The sequence below is a fragment of the Ciconia boyciana genome, chromosome 3, assembly GCF_034638445.1.
Source record: "Ciconia boyciana chromosome 3, ASM3463844v1, whole genome shotgun sequence".
Taxonomy (NCBI): Eukaryota; Metazoa; Chordata; class Aves; order Ciconiiformes; family Ciconiidae; genus Ciconia; species Ciconia boyciana.
The window spans coordinates 68,144,966-68,157,995 of NC_132936.1; the positions used below are offsets into that span (position 1 = coordinate 68,144,966).

Genomic DNA, 13,030 nt, shown 5'->3' on the forward strand with positions numbered 1-13,030 from the left:
AAACAAATGAGTCTCTGGCGTTGGCAACGATTTGCAGTACACAATACATAATCTGAGGACGAAAATCTGATTTTAACTCTGCATTGAAACAAAGAAGCATTTATTTTAGCAAAGACAGTCTGGATTAGTTCAATCAGAGTAAAGTGATCAGAATCTGGCCCTTAAAAATGTGGGTGCTGGATCAGAATCCGGCCCATATCATACACAGCAATGGGTGTAAGCAGTGACATTCTCCTGAGAGAAGGAAAAAGGGGACGAAACCTTCAAAGTACTGTAAGAATGCTTCCACTGTGCACAGCATCCTAAACAACACATAAGAGAGCCATTCGATTTTCTCAAATCTGACCATAAAGTACCACACTCACTCAGAATAAGCTTGCTCAACTATTTTTAGCCCCATATCCGAGAATGAAAGAAATGCACCCAGAATTTGTACTGTTGACCGTACTGAGACAATTGCCGCACGGCACAACAGCAGCACGTGGCCAGGCTGCATAGCCATTCAGCACCGGCACACGGTATTGCAATAGGCATTCTTCATACATCTCTGGCTGCCTGTTGCAATAGTCTGTTAAAGAGCTAAGAATACAATAAGGAACAAGCAATATTTTCACACACCCATCCACGTCCTCAGAGTTAATCTTCAGGTAATTACATCTTACTGTTCCATTAGTTGAAGAATGGTATTAAACCATCTCTACCATGGTTTGAGGTGAGAAAGTGCCGTATGTTCTCTGCAGTATACTTCGTATCCAAACATGACCCTAATATTTTAAAAAGAGCTGTATCTGTGGTGTTGGTTTTTTTAATTTAAAGTTCGAAACTTAAAGCAAAGGGACAGATGCAAACTGTGAACTGCCCTCACTGTCAGTGCCCTTGGTATGCTGATGAAAACACGTGCTTTTCCACTCCAAAATAGAAGTTGGTTCCGGTAAGTGCAAATACATACAGAAAACAACTCTTAAACAAAGTTGGCTACCTACAAAATATTTAACACCTTTACAGATTCCCACAAACTCAGTTATACTTTTACCCTGTTCAACCCACCTTAGAACAAAGTCACTATATTGTATCACTCAGGAATTTAAACTATGTACATGTTTTTTATAATTCCTTCCCTTCCATTTGAAGGAACGTTTGAGAAGTGCAAGTGGAAAAGCCATTATCTTGATATTTTTTGTTGAAGTGTCTCATCACTAAGGGAATTCTCTCAAGCAATCCTATAAACACATAATGAAAATATCCTGTGCCACGTTTATGAGGAAAACAAGGCAAATAAAGATGACAAGGTCCAAGCTGCCGAACACCTGATAGCAGGTAATTATTTATCTTCAAAATACACGTGGCAGAAAACAGAAGCGGGGGGCTTGTTTTTCACTGTGAACCTGGTACCCAGCCTAAACATGGCAGGTACACGGGATGCAGCATGAGAGACTGCCCTCCGCTGAAGGACACAATCCCACCACCAGCGAAGTGGTGGCAATCAGAAATTCCTGTCTCCTCATCTACCGCACCCGGCTGCCCCTCGCCGTGCTCTCCTGCCCCAGGAGGACTCCGCCACCAGCGCTGGTCTCTCCCCCCACACACCTCAGGGGGTCCCCAGGCACGAGGACGCACAGCCTCCCGTTCAGAAGCTACTGGATAAAATGCTAAATTGCAAAGAGAAAAACACTACTGCAATTATGTGGTAAGGATCAGGTTTGGCATGAAAATATAAACCTTACATTTCAAATGGGATGATCCCATACATTTCAGGTGTGTGCGAGTGTCCGTATACATATAGTGTGAGAGTGTATATGCGTGTGCGTGCTGTGTGTGCATACATATGCACATACACTGGTGTAGGTGTGAGTATATAAATATAAAATATATGTATGTGTGTATATATATAATAATATATATACACATTAAAAAAAAAAAGTTAATATATGAAACTGATTTGGCTAAGTGGAACCAAAACCCTGTGATTGTAACTATCTTTTATAAATAACAACTTGTGGGAATTCTTTGGACCAAACACATTAAGTCCTGGAAACTACTTGGGGGGGAAGGCAAGCACTTGTTTTGGGGCTTGCTCAAGTATTTATGTTTTATTTCAAATGCTTAATCAAGACAAAGCAGATCTGAAACCCATGTTTAAGAACCTGCAGTTTTCAACAATAGGTAACCTAATTTCAAGAAACCAAAAGCAATTGCTAAAATATTTACTGAAATTGCTTTCATGGAAACAATGAGAAAACACTATAAAAATGTTAAAAATATTAAATCAGCTTGACTGCTTCTGTATCTCATGAATTCAGCAAGATCCTAGGCAACAATAATATTTAGAATAAATATTTTTCTTATGGGAATAGCATTTTCACTCAAATTGACCAGATGATATCAATTAAAAAAACAAAGATTAGATACAGAAAACACATCTACTGACTTAAAAATGAAACTGTACTCCAGTGAGTACAAAGCTTGTTTAAGAAGACATTTACTCTTCCCTTCAAAGATCTTCTTTCATAGGCTTGTTTCCCTTAAAGTATTTTGAACTAATTTCAATTCAAGTGACGAAAATGTGCTCACTAACACTTCAGAAAGCACACACTACTCAGTGTAAAATACTGCACACATACAGAAATATAAAGATTAATATATTAAAGGCAAATCCAGTATCAATTCCAAATTCTGCACTTATGCTATATGCCCACTTCAAAAAGAGAGGGACACAAACAGCAAAATAAATAAATAAAAATCAGTGATACAAAAATACAGTAACTTTCTACGTAATATACCATCTGTTCCACCAGAAAACCATGCTGCAGCAAGCCACAGGGGCTGCAGCTATGAAAAGCCCTTGTAGAAGAGCCAGGCGCTGTAATGAGCAGTTTCAGAAGCTGCGGAAAACCGTACCAGCCACCGCAGTAAGGAGGCAGCCCGCGATGCACTCAGTGGGAACCCACCATCCCCCCGTCCCGCAGGCTGGGGGGACCCGGGCTGCCACGATGTCCTCAGAGAGCTCCCCGGATCTGCAAGCCCAGGGTCAGAGGTTTACAGCGCACCAGTAAAGCTGGGCAGCGCTGAGGAGCAAGTGCTAGTTGTTTGAGGTTGTGGTGTTTTGCCATGGCTTTTTACGGGAAAGTTTTGTCTCCAGAGTTACAGACACAGTAAACTGGATTTCCCCAACTCTCCCGCAGACCACACCTCCACTGATGCTGCTCCCTGCTCTTGTACTACGAATCTAGTATCTGCACACAGAAATAGCTTCCGGAACATGGGAATGGGCACCCTAGTATGCCTGCTATCCCAGAGGCTCATTAAAAATAGGAGCTGCTGGTGCATGCCAGATGCTTGCTCACTGTTGTGAGCCTTACAGCAAATGAACTGCGAGTCTTCCAGCCACTCGGGCAAAGAGGCAGGCAGGAGAGACCCAGATCAAAGAATTACTAAGGGGTGCTCCGCTATGGTTATGAAGGCCAATTAAGGTATGCGTCCCTCTCCTTCCAGCTGGCAAAGTCTCAGGTACTCAGGATTATGTAGTAAGAATTTACTTCTGCCGCTTCTATTATTATTCATTAGGTGTGTGTTAAAAAGGTATCCTACCTTTCCAGCCTTTGGTTGCAATATCACATCAAATACAGGCTTTAGGGCAAGGTCTGAGTTCTTTAAACCATGCTTGTAAAGGCTTTGATTTGCTCTCCATCACCATCCCCAGAACAAACAATGGAATCGCAGAACCCTGGGCAATTAGGAGACTGTACCTGGACTGGAGGGAATTCGTGAGCCAACACATTATCATAGCTCTCATTAATAAAATAATAAACTGTGCAATTACAGTGGGTTGTACACATACCTCAGGGTATGCAGTAAGGCACAAATTTAGAAATGGAATGTTTCCAACAACCAACAACAACTTAAACAGGCAAGGATCCTTATCAAACAATTAGGTTACTCAAGAACTACTCCAATAACTGGCCCTTTTTGCCCAAGGTTATGCATTCTAAAATCATGTCATAAGCTTTGGTTGATCTGGGCTTTTTCCTCTTCCTTTTTTATTCTGTTTGTAGTATTTAAAAAAAGAAAATAGCTCATCTCCCCTCTAATCAACCCACCAGGTACAAGATTCTTTCAAAATTACATCTAAAAATGGGAGAGTGCAAAGAGAAACCCAGTTATCAGTGATAAGCCAATTCAACTCAGTGCTACTGGGCTTCAGATGGAGGACTAGATACATAGGACAGGTAGGTTACACTAGAATGAAACATTATACTAGAACCTTGCAAACCTATTGTAAATATTGTTTTTGTGTGTCTTTTTCATGCTGAACCATACCAGAAGCAGGAAAAAAAAAATCTCTGAAATTATGCAACTTGAAACAAGAAGGTATCAGACCTTATTAAAATAAAAAAAAAACAAAACCAAAATGACATCATGCACAAACTGAAATGAAATGCAAGTTTCTCACATCTTAACAAGCAGTTCCAAACCCAGATAATGGGATCTCACTGGGGAAACAAGTGTACAGGACAGGTAAGGTACAGTCCAGGCTCCAAGCTCACAAACTCTGCTGGAACTACGATGCCCTCAGGAACCCACCAAGTTCCTTTCTCAGATGGGTTATAACTACAAAAGAAAAGCTAAAACCACAGCTCTAAGCCGCTGTCAGTTCCAACACTTGTACCTAAGACTTCACACATTTTATATTCAAATCACAATGAAAGCACCTTGGGGTAGATAATATATCTTTACTCTTTCTTTCCAAATTACCTTATACCATCTGGCAATGTAACAATCATTTCTGTTGAGAGTGCCCTTTGTTTTATATCTTCTCTGCCTGAAGTATCCAGAGGCTGTTTCCATGTAGATAGTTTTTCCAATATTCTCACCTAGTGTTACTATATCCAATGAAAAGCAAACCTCGCATGCTGGAGGTTTCCATTTATAGGCTGAGACAGTCACGAGGAGCACCATTTCAGCAGTACAAGTCCTGTCTACAGGACTGATGGTAAAATCCCAGCCTCATGAAAAAAAACAGTAACAACGTGCCATTCTGCACTTTTATTGAAGTCAGGATTTGATCAAAAACAACAAGAGTTTTCATTTTATTCACATGAGATGAGGCAGTTCACACAGTAACACAAGCTGTGCTGAGCACAGTTTGGTGCCATCTTCTCAGCTGTGGGGCACCGATTAGAAAAGTGTGAGATGAGGGCAAGATGGTTTTGCACTTGACAACAGAGAAAGTCAAGCAACACGGTAACAAGTGTTGGCATGATGCAAGTGTTTTTTATGGTATCTTTAATTTACGTAATCTATTTACACAGGTAGTCTGTTCATGGATTGACTTTCTGGTCATATTTCTACAGCCATATGAGACCTGGCACCACTAGTTCAGCCATGGTGCTGAAGTGGGTGTCCTACCAGAGGAGTGAGGGTTAATGAGCACCACGCACAAGTTGACTGTCGTGCACCACCAATGACAGGGCCTCAGAAACAATCCTTTAACCTTCTGACTAGCGTGACACGATTATGTCCTTCGGAAACAAGAGGATATAAAAGGAATTCAAAGTGCTTCAACTTAGAAGGCAAACATCTTCAGAGTCCAACAAGACATGACGTTGGCTGAATCAGTCACAGGCAATAAAATGGGCCACGCTCAATTACTGACTCTGCTGGCATCATCATATCAGCATTGTACGAGGAACAGTGAATGACACTTCAGAAAGATCACCTCGGCAGATTCTGATACCCATTGCACCAAAGTGAAACCACAGCAGTTCATCATAGAGAACTAATATGACTTTTTACCTGTTTAACAAAATGTGGCTGTGTATATGCATCTATATACACACTTGTGAAATAAATGCTAATACTCACACATAAATAATGCAAATAAGTTTATTTATTTAAAATATATTCTTTGATATTTAAATAATAGCAGAAGTTGAACCTACATTGAATCTAGGACAAATCTTCCTCTCAGCGACAAACAAGCCAGACCTGCAACCACGAGCTCTCATGAAGTTATTCCAGGTATACTGTACTGTGAAGGAGACAGAACATGACTGGAGGCAAAAGCTATGATCACATAAAGGTACATGAGTGTACTTATACATGCATGCTTAAATATTTCTTCACACAATACAGCAAAAGCCCTTAATTTTCTGGTGTAATCTGTTTATTTTTATGGGAAAACATCAAAGCAGGAGCCAAAAAATGCATTTTTGGCTGAGATGAACACACAGGTGTAATCCCATCATCTGGATGTGACACTGTCTGAATTATGAAATGAAACTGGGAAGCATGGCACTCTGTTTTCTAGTGTGCAAGTCTGTAAATAGCCACAAAATCTACTTATTACATTCTTGACTTGCCAGACAACCCATTTGACTGAGAAAGAGTTAGTCAAAATCAGTTTCATTTATTCTCCTGCTTGCTAGTTAAGTGGGTTGAACTATTGACCAGGATCAAATAATAGTGTGACTGAATTAAAAAAAAACAGTGCATAAGCAAACGTAAAGAGAAATACCTGCAAGCATTGAGCAAGATTGTATTCTGTGTGTAAATTGTCTGTGGAGATGTCAAACAATGAAAGTTAGAGGATGCTACCACTGTATCCAAGATGGTGCCTTCTACTGGATCTTAGTTGCTCATCAAGACATGCTTGTTTGACTTGCAACGGGACAGGGATTTTAAAGGCTGTAGTACTAAAATTCCTTAGGTTGAGAACTTAATGTTAGAGTGAGACTTGATCTGATAACAATAGCTTCTTGTAGGCAATTATAATCCACTGTCAGTCACATTCAAACCTCCCCTCCCCATCTTATTTATCTTCCCCTCTAGGCCTCATTCTCAACCAGCATACATCCAAAAATGTATATTTAGCATCCTCGTTTTCTTCTTTAATTACTACGGCTGTGAGAGAGAAAGAGAAAGAAAATTAGAAGGTTTATCTCATAGTCACTCCATTTGTGGAAAATATGCTGCACTGAAGCTTGGGAGAGGTGTGCGTAAAGGAACTCCATCGTCCTGTGTGTCTTTCTCTTTCCTGCCATGCAGAGGGTGATCTGGGGAGCAAGGGAAGGAAAGTCAGGGTATATCTACTGAAAGCTACTTCACCGTTACTACAGAAGAACAAGCAAAGACCCCAGACACACAACTATAAAGCGTCACACAGAGGACACAGACCAAAACTAAATCAGACGTTCTTCTCCTTGTACACTTATCTTTTACAAGTGAATGCGTCTGGGCCAACGTGCCATCATGAAAGGTTCAGGTTTATCAACTCTGGATGCTGAAATCTGTACAACCCAGAAGCAAAACAAGCGTTTCCAAGGTGCTGTATAAATGCACCTTGTCCTTGCTCCAAAAGAGAAGTTTTGGAGGATCTGATATGCTTGCATTTCCCTGCCTATTACTTTCTCACCTCTCTGCCAAGCCTGTTCATAAAAGCAACACACAGAGTGATGAATTTTTGTCCACAAAGAGATCACTAATGGAATCACTGAAGAGCTATACGGTAACAGTTTTCAACTATTAGTGAGCTGAGCTAAAAACAAAGCAGAGAAAATGAAGGTACTGTATGTCATCCTTTTGTCTCTTGACATTTCACAGACCAAAGTCCTGTCAATAACAAAACAGACCAAAGAAAGGTGCTATGGGAACCTTCATACTACCATATATCAGTTCCAGCTTACAACCTTACTCCTTCACAAAAACATAGCTGACTCAGAACTGCCCTACTAATTACTCCAAATTATGTAGCAGTTTTCCTAATGCATGGCTGATTCTGAAGTTTTTCACCAATAATTAATAATTAATTAATTTCAGCAATAATGATAAACTAGGTCAAAGATGAGTACAATTTGTGTATTTTTTTAATTAGTAATGAAGTAAATCAGAGATTAAAAAACTAAAAAATATATGGCATGTATCAAACGTGACAGATAACTTACTAGAGTAACTTTATTGCCCTCTCCATCCCAACATTTTGCCACCATACCAACCTACCACAGAGGTAGCAACACTGTATTTGGCATCACTCTAGCTCTAAAACAAACACCTTCCTATGAGTTTGTATATCACTAACATCATGCTAACATCACTAACATCATTTCACTAACATCATTTCCTACTGAAGCGTATTATATAAATGACTCCTACCCTAACACGTATCTCAGATTTCTCCAGATGTATTAGTAACATTTTGCTAAGCCTGTATCAAAATTCAGCTGTACCTCACCAAATTAAATACATGCAGCTTACCTATTATTTAAGCCTTAAGAAAACAAAGATTCTAGCCAAGCAGCACTGTGAAAATACCCACTAACTTTTAGAGGAATTTTACTAGTATTGTAAGACCAAGCACAAAATACTGGAACAGGCTGCAAGTTCTGTTTGACACAATTTTCCTAGGAATGTTGGAAGAAATTACATTCACATAGCTTTGCCGAGATTTTAAAGCAAAATCTCTTTACCCTAAGAGCCTAGTATCACGACCTCTCCTGGTGATCAAAATAGACTATCATATCACACAGCATCAAGATGTCCAACTTTATGGTCTCCACGTTCATAGTTAAATCCTACCTTTACCAAAGTGTGGAAACTTTTATTGACTTAAACAGGATAGGGAATCTGGTTGTAGGAGTCTATGAATGTCCAGCCAAAGACAAATATCTTTTTCACTAACGAACTATTTTATCTCAGACAAATGAAGGGAAAAAACCTTTCATAAGCAGCTTCAGAAACTGTGTTCATAAACATAACTGATTTTAAATGGGAAACAGTCAAAACTAGTCTATCTCTATTGTTACAGAAGACCATGAATTGTACTCAATTCTCTCTTCTATAACGTTAACAAAATAGTTTTAGAAATTCAACTGTAAAGATGAATCAGTGTTCACAGGTGTCACAGAGGACTCTGTTAAACCCTGTCAGCATGCACAAATGTCAGTTAACCAGGGGCCTGCATTACTCCCTAGAGCATCTCTTTTTCATTACTAATGCTTGTACAGAAAGAAATAAAATCACTTTCAAACTCCACATAAATTGACAACAGTTAGAGCAAATAAAGGTATGTTTTCCAGCTAACTGAACTATTTTAGCTGTCTTTGAAAGACAAGGAACATGAAACTCCACATACTTTTAGGACTTTTGTGAACAGACTACACTTGAAATGAACTACACTGAGCTATGAAGATCGTTAATAGATACCAGCAACTTAGTCTCTGTTGAATACTGACTTTGGTCTAAACTAAATAGTTTTTGTTCTATCTAAATAGTGCCACGTCTTGTTGTCAAGGAAGGGTAATCCCCGTTATTATTTCATGCTATTCTTTCTTGACACACTATACGTGTTTTGTTTTAATGCAAACCACGAATATAAAATACATAAATACAGAGATTGGGCCATTTATTTTATTTAAACAAAAAAAACCAATATGCAAGAACACCCCACTGTCTAATAAGACTAACTCTTGATAATCCTGATCCTGTCATGTTAGATTTTTTTTAAACATAAAGCTCCTTTCTGCCTAAGCGCAGATATTACTCTATGGGAAAACTGCTCATTAAATAATATTATTTCAACAAAATTAAGCATTCTGCTCTACTAAATTCTCTGAGATTACATCATGTCCTACAATGTGCAATTAGACATTTCTTTCAGCTTTTTAAATTGCTTATTAGAAAACATCCAGTATTACTCCATATTCATAAATCACTTGATAAGGAGTGCACTAAAGCTCTGACAGTCCACCACCAAGCCCAGCAGAGGAAAATTCCAGGCACACCTCTAGGGTTTGGGGAGGCAGGGAGGATTAAGTTAGCCCAGTCAGGCCAGCAGCAATACTAACCTCTGTAGCCAAAAAAGTCTAAACTTCACTATAAATTACAGAAAATAATCTGGGGTTTGTTTTTTCATGAGCATTTTCTTATGAAGAGGGTCAAACTCTACTTTACAGCATTACCTTTAAAATGTCGCCTGACACTGTAATTTCAATTCCCTTTAGCTCCTCTGGTTTTCACTTTTCTATTAAACTGAACTATACATGCAAATTACCTAACTGCTTTCCTTTGTATGGAATTTCTGATAAACCACTATCTAAAAGAGAAACTTTCTGTAGCAATCAAACCTTGAGTTCCTCCTGTAAGACAGAACAGCAGTTAAAGCATGCCTTTCAAAAAATACTGTACATCCTTTTCTTCCCCCTTTGGTAGCTTACTTAAATCAGAGATTTTAGCCAGAACGGCAGCAGTTTATTACAACTTACTTAAGTTGCAATGAAGTGAACTTACATGTTTAAGAACAGAGATATTCTTTACAATTTTTTTTGTGCAGGCTGAAATTTCTTGTATAGTAGAGTTGCATTTTTCAGACTCTGTAAGTGTATTAGGACACAATTGTCAATCACAAGAAAAAACAAAACAATAAAATAATTTTCTGTTAAACACAAATTGAGGTGCAACAAAACAAACCCATGTGTGCATGAAGTGGCCATAAACCCGTTACCAACTACATTATTACATTACTTATGGTTTCCATGTCATTTTTAGAAAGAACTTTTCTGTTGAGACCAAGTCTACTCTGACAGACATAGAACGTGCATAAACAAACTCAGAAAAATGGATATAATCACTATGCAAGCTACTCATATCACTGTAACCATGTACCAGAGGAATTTATATCAGATAATTACATCCACATTGGTACACTGTATTACTTTAAGAATACTACCATCTAAGTGGTACATTATTTGGTAGGTCTGCCCTGAGACCCCCATCCAGAGAAAGTGGAGAAAAAAAAAAAGACGTATAGGTTTTTGCTTACTCACATATAAATCTATGAAAAAGTAAAAGGCAATATTCAGTTTCAAGAAACAGTAAAAAAGGCATGCCCAGGGCAGAACAAGGAAATACAGAAACACAAGCAATGTTGTGACCATAAACAGTTGAGGTCCACACTCTGTTGCTATTACCCTGGCATGCAGAGAACAGAGAGTGACCGTTTTGCAGATGTACAAAATGTGCCTGAAAGACAAATGAAAATAAGCACCCAGAACCCACAAAACTTCCTCAGAGCAAGAAGAAACTCTTATGTTTAGACTGTATTAATGATGGTGAGAAATTAATCACAAGACAATAAAAAAAAAGGCAAGGGACTTTTAATTTGACAGGCAAAGCTGCATATACTTGTACGTCTTCTGATTATTTCACATTGGGGATTTGGAAACACCACACCAGATTGTTTCCCCTACCCATACCCATACCCTCTCACCCCTTTTCCATGGTCACAGCTTTGTGAGAGAGATTTCTGGGGACAAATCTTACTGGGGGCAACCTACTACAAATGAGTGGTTAGGGTAAAGTCAACTGTTCAATTTATGAACAAAAGTTCAGAATGCTAAAATAAGAGGTATGTGGTGGCTCCCACTTGCTATTTCTGTAAAAAAACCCGAGATGTTTCCAGAGATTAATATCTTCTTTAAATTCACTGACAATTTCTTAAGGTCCAAGTAGGGGCTCGCTACTTGGTTATCATGGAAAAAACTTCTAATACTTCTAGTTACAATGGATTGTTGCTCTCAGGCTGTCAGACCAGCACTTTTGCAAGTCCTAATTTCACTTGAGAATGAAAAATATGGCCTCACTGAATTGCTTTTTAATATTTCCTGCTGAAATTGAACAGTTGTTGCAAAGTCTTATAAAAAAATGTTTAAGCCCCAAGAAGAGAAACAAAACTGTACAAAGCTGCTATTTCCTATCAAAATGGCACAGCCAGCTTGAAACTTTCATTCTTCTGTGATAATTCTGTGCTATTTTAATTAAATGTAGCATCCAAAGTTACTGACTGAAATGTGAAAAATACTATTCTCCGTTTTCCATCTAGTTTACGCTTCCCCTTGCTGTTTCTTCACTTCTTCAGGAACTGCTAAGATAGTTCCTTCTACTGAAGGAAAAAAAACAACAGTTGAATTACAGGACAAAAATAACTTCAAAAATAGTTATTTTAATCTGCAACATACTACTTCAGAGATGCTGTTTAAGAAATCTGTTAAGAAAAAATAACCTGCCTCTTTAAATAAAAGAATTTTCAAAGCAGTTTCCTCATAACTTATCGGACCTTTTTCAAATAACAAAGGTATGCAGCCTCTGCACTCAACACTTCTGTGAAGCTCCCAAGAGTATTAGCAATTAACTCTTGCTGAAGACTTTAAACACATCAGATCTAATAGTAATTATGTATTCCTCCTGCTAGGAGGACCAATAATTTAAAACCACACCCTGTCAGGTTCACCTCTTCTCAATGATTGAGGTCAGATGGATAAAACATTTTCCTCTCTTTACCCTGTATGAAGGCTATTGACATGAGAACCAACTTTTGCTGGGCCTGATTTATGCTAGGACCTAAGACAGGCAGAGAAAGTTAGTTCTCAGCTCTGACAATTTACCTGGAATTCTTATGCAGAATCAAGTGAGAACTACATGGAGGTAGTACTTGCTGAGCTTTACTTACAGAGCTGGATGGATAGCTATCAGTATAACCGACCACAGCTTATTACAAAGCCCCACCATACTCAAATTTGAAAGATAGCTTGCCATATTTCATAATACAAGTCACATAACTGTGACCTGTATACTTTACAGTAATACTCTTAAATAGCAAGCATTTTTCTCTTTGATGGTAAGTATTGCAGTATTTTGCTAAGTAAACCACTTCTGTCAGACACACAGCTCCTATATTCCCACTACCTTACCCAATATGGTTAAATTTCAAAAGTAGTAACAGTAACTGCCCCTGCTGATGACTCAAAATGATGAGGAGAGGGACAGTGCAAAATGGTACTCCTTACTTTCACTTTTGTTTAATTCCAATTCACCTTAATTATTTTAAAAACAAGCACCTAAATAAATGAATAAACAAAGTTTGGCAAAATGCTCAACAGTAAATGTCCTGCTTTAAAAACTTCCAGCTTAGTTACAAACATGTGGACCAGTGTCATAAGTTTACTCCTATAACTGAGTCCAGCCAATGGCATTAGAAATA

General features: G+C 38.5%; 1 protein-coding gene across 7 annotated transcripts in view; it reads right to left on the bottom strand.

The window, feature by feature from the left end:
* The window catches only part of HIVEP2 (HIVEP zinc finger 2), a 144,629-nt gene that overhangs the window by 127,806 nt on the left and 3,793 nt on the right, over positions 1-13,030 (bottom strand). For 2 of the 7 annotated variants that reach the window (XM_072855988.1, XM_072855991.1), the window contains exons 2-3: positions 6,515-7,052; positions 5,940-6,028 (exon numbers count right to left, since the gene is read on the bottom strand). The exons of 4 other annotated variants lie outside the window; for them this stretch is intronic. The gene's annotated coding sequence lies outside the window, so the exon portion shown is untranslated. Of the gene's footprint in view, positions 1-5,939; positions 6,029-6,514; positions 7,053-10,281; positions 10,365-13,030 lie in introns of all 7 variants that reach the window. One more of the 7 variants, XM_072855993.1, reaches the window with a different exon arrangement.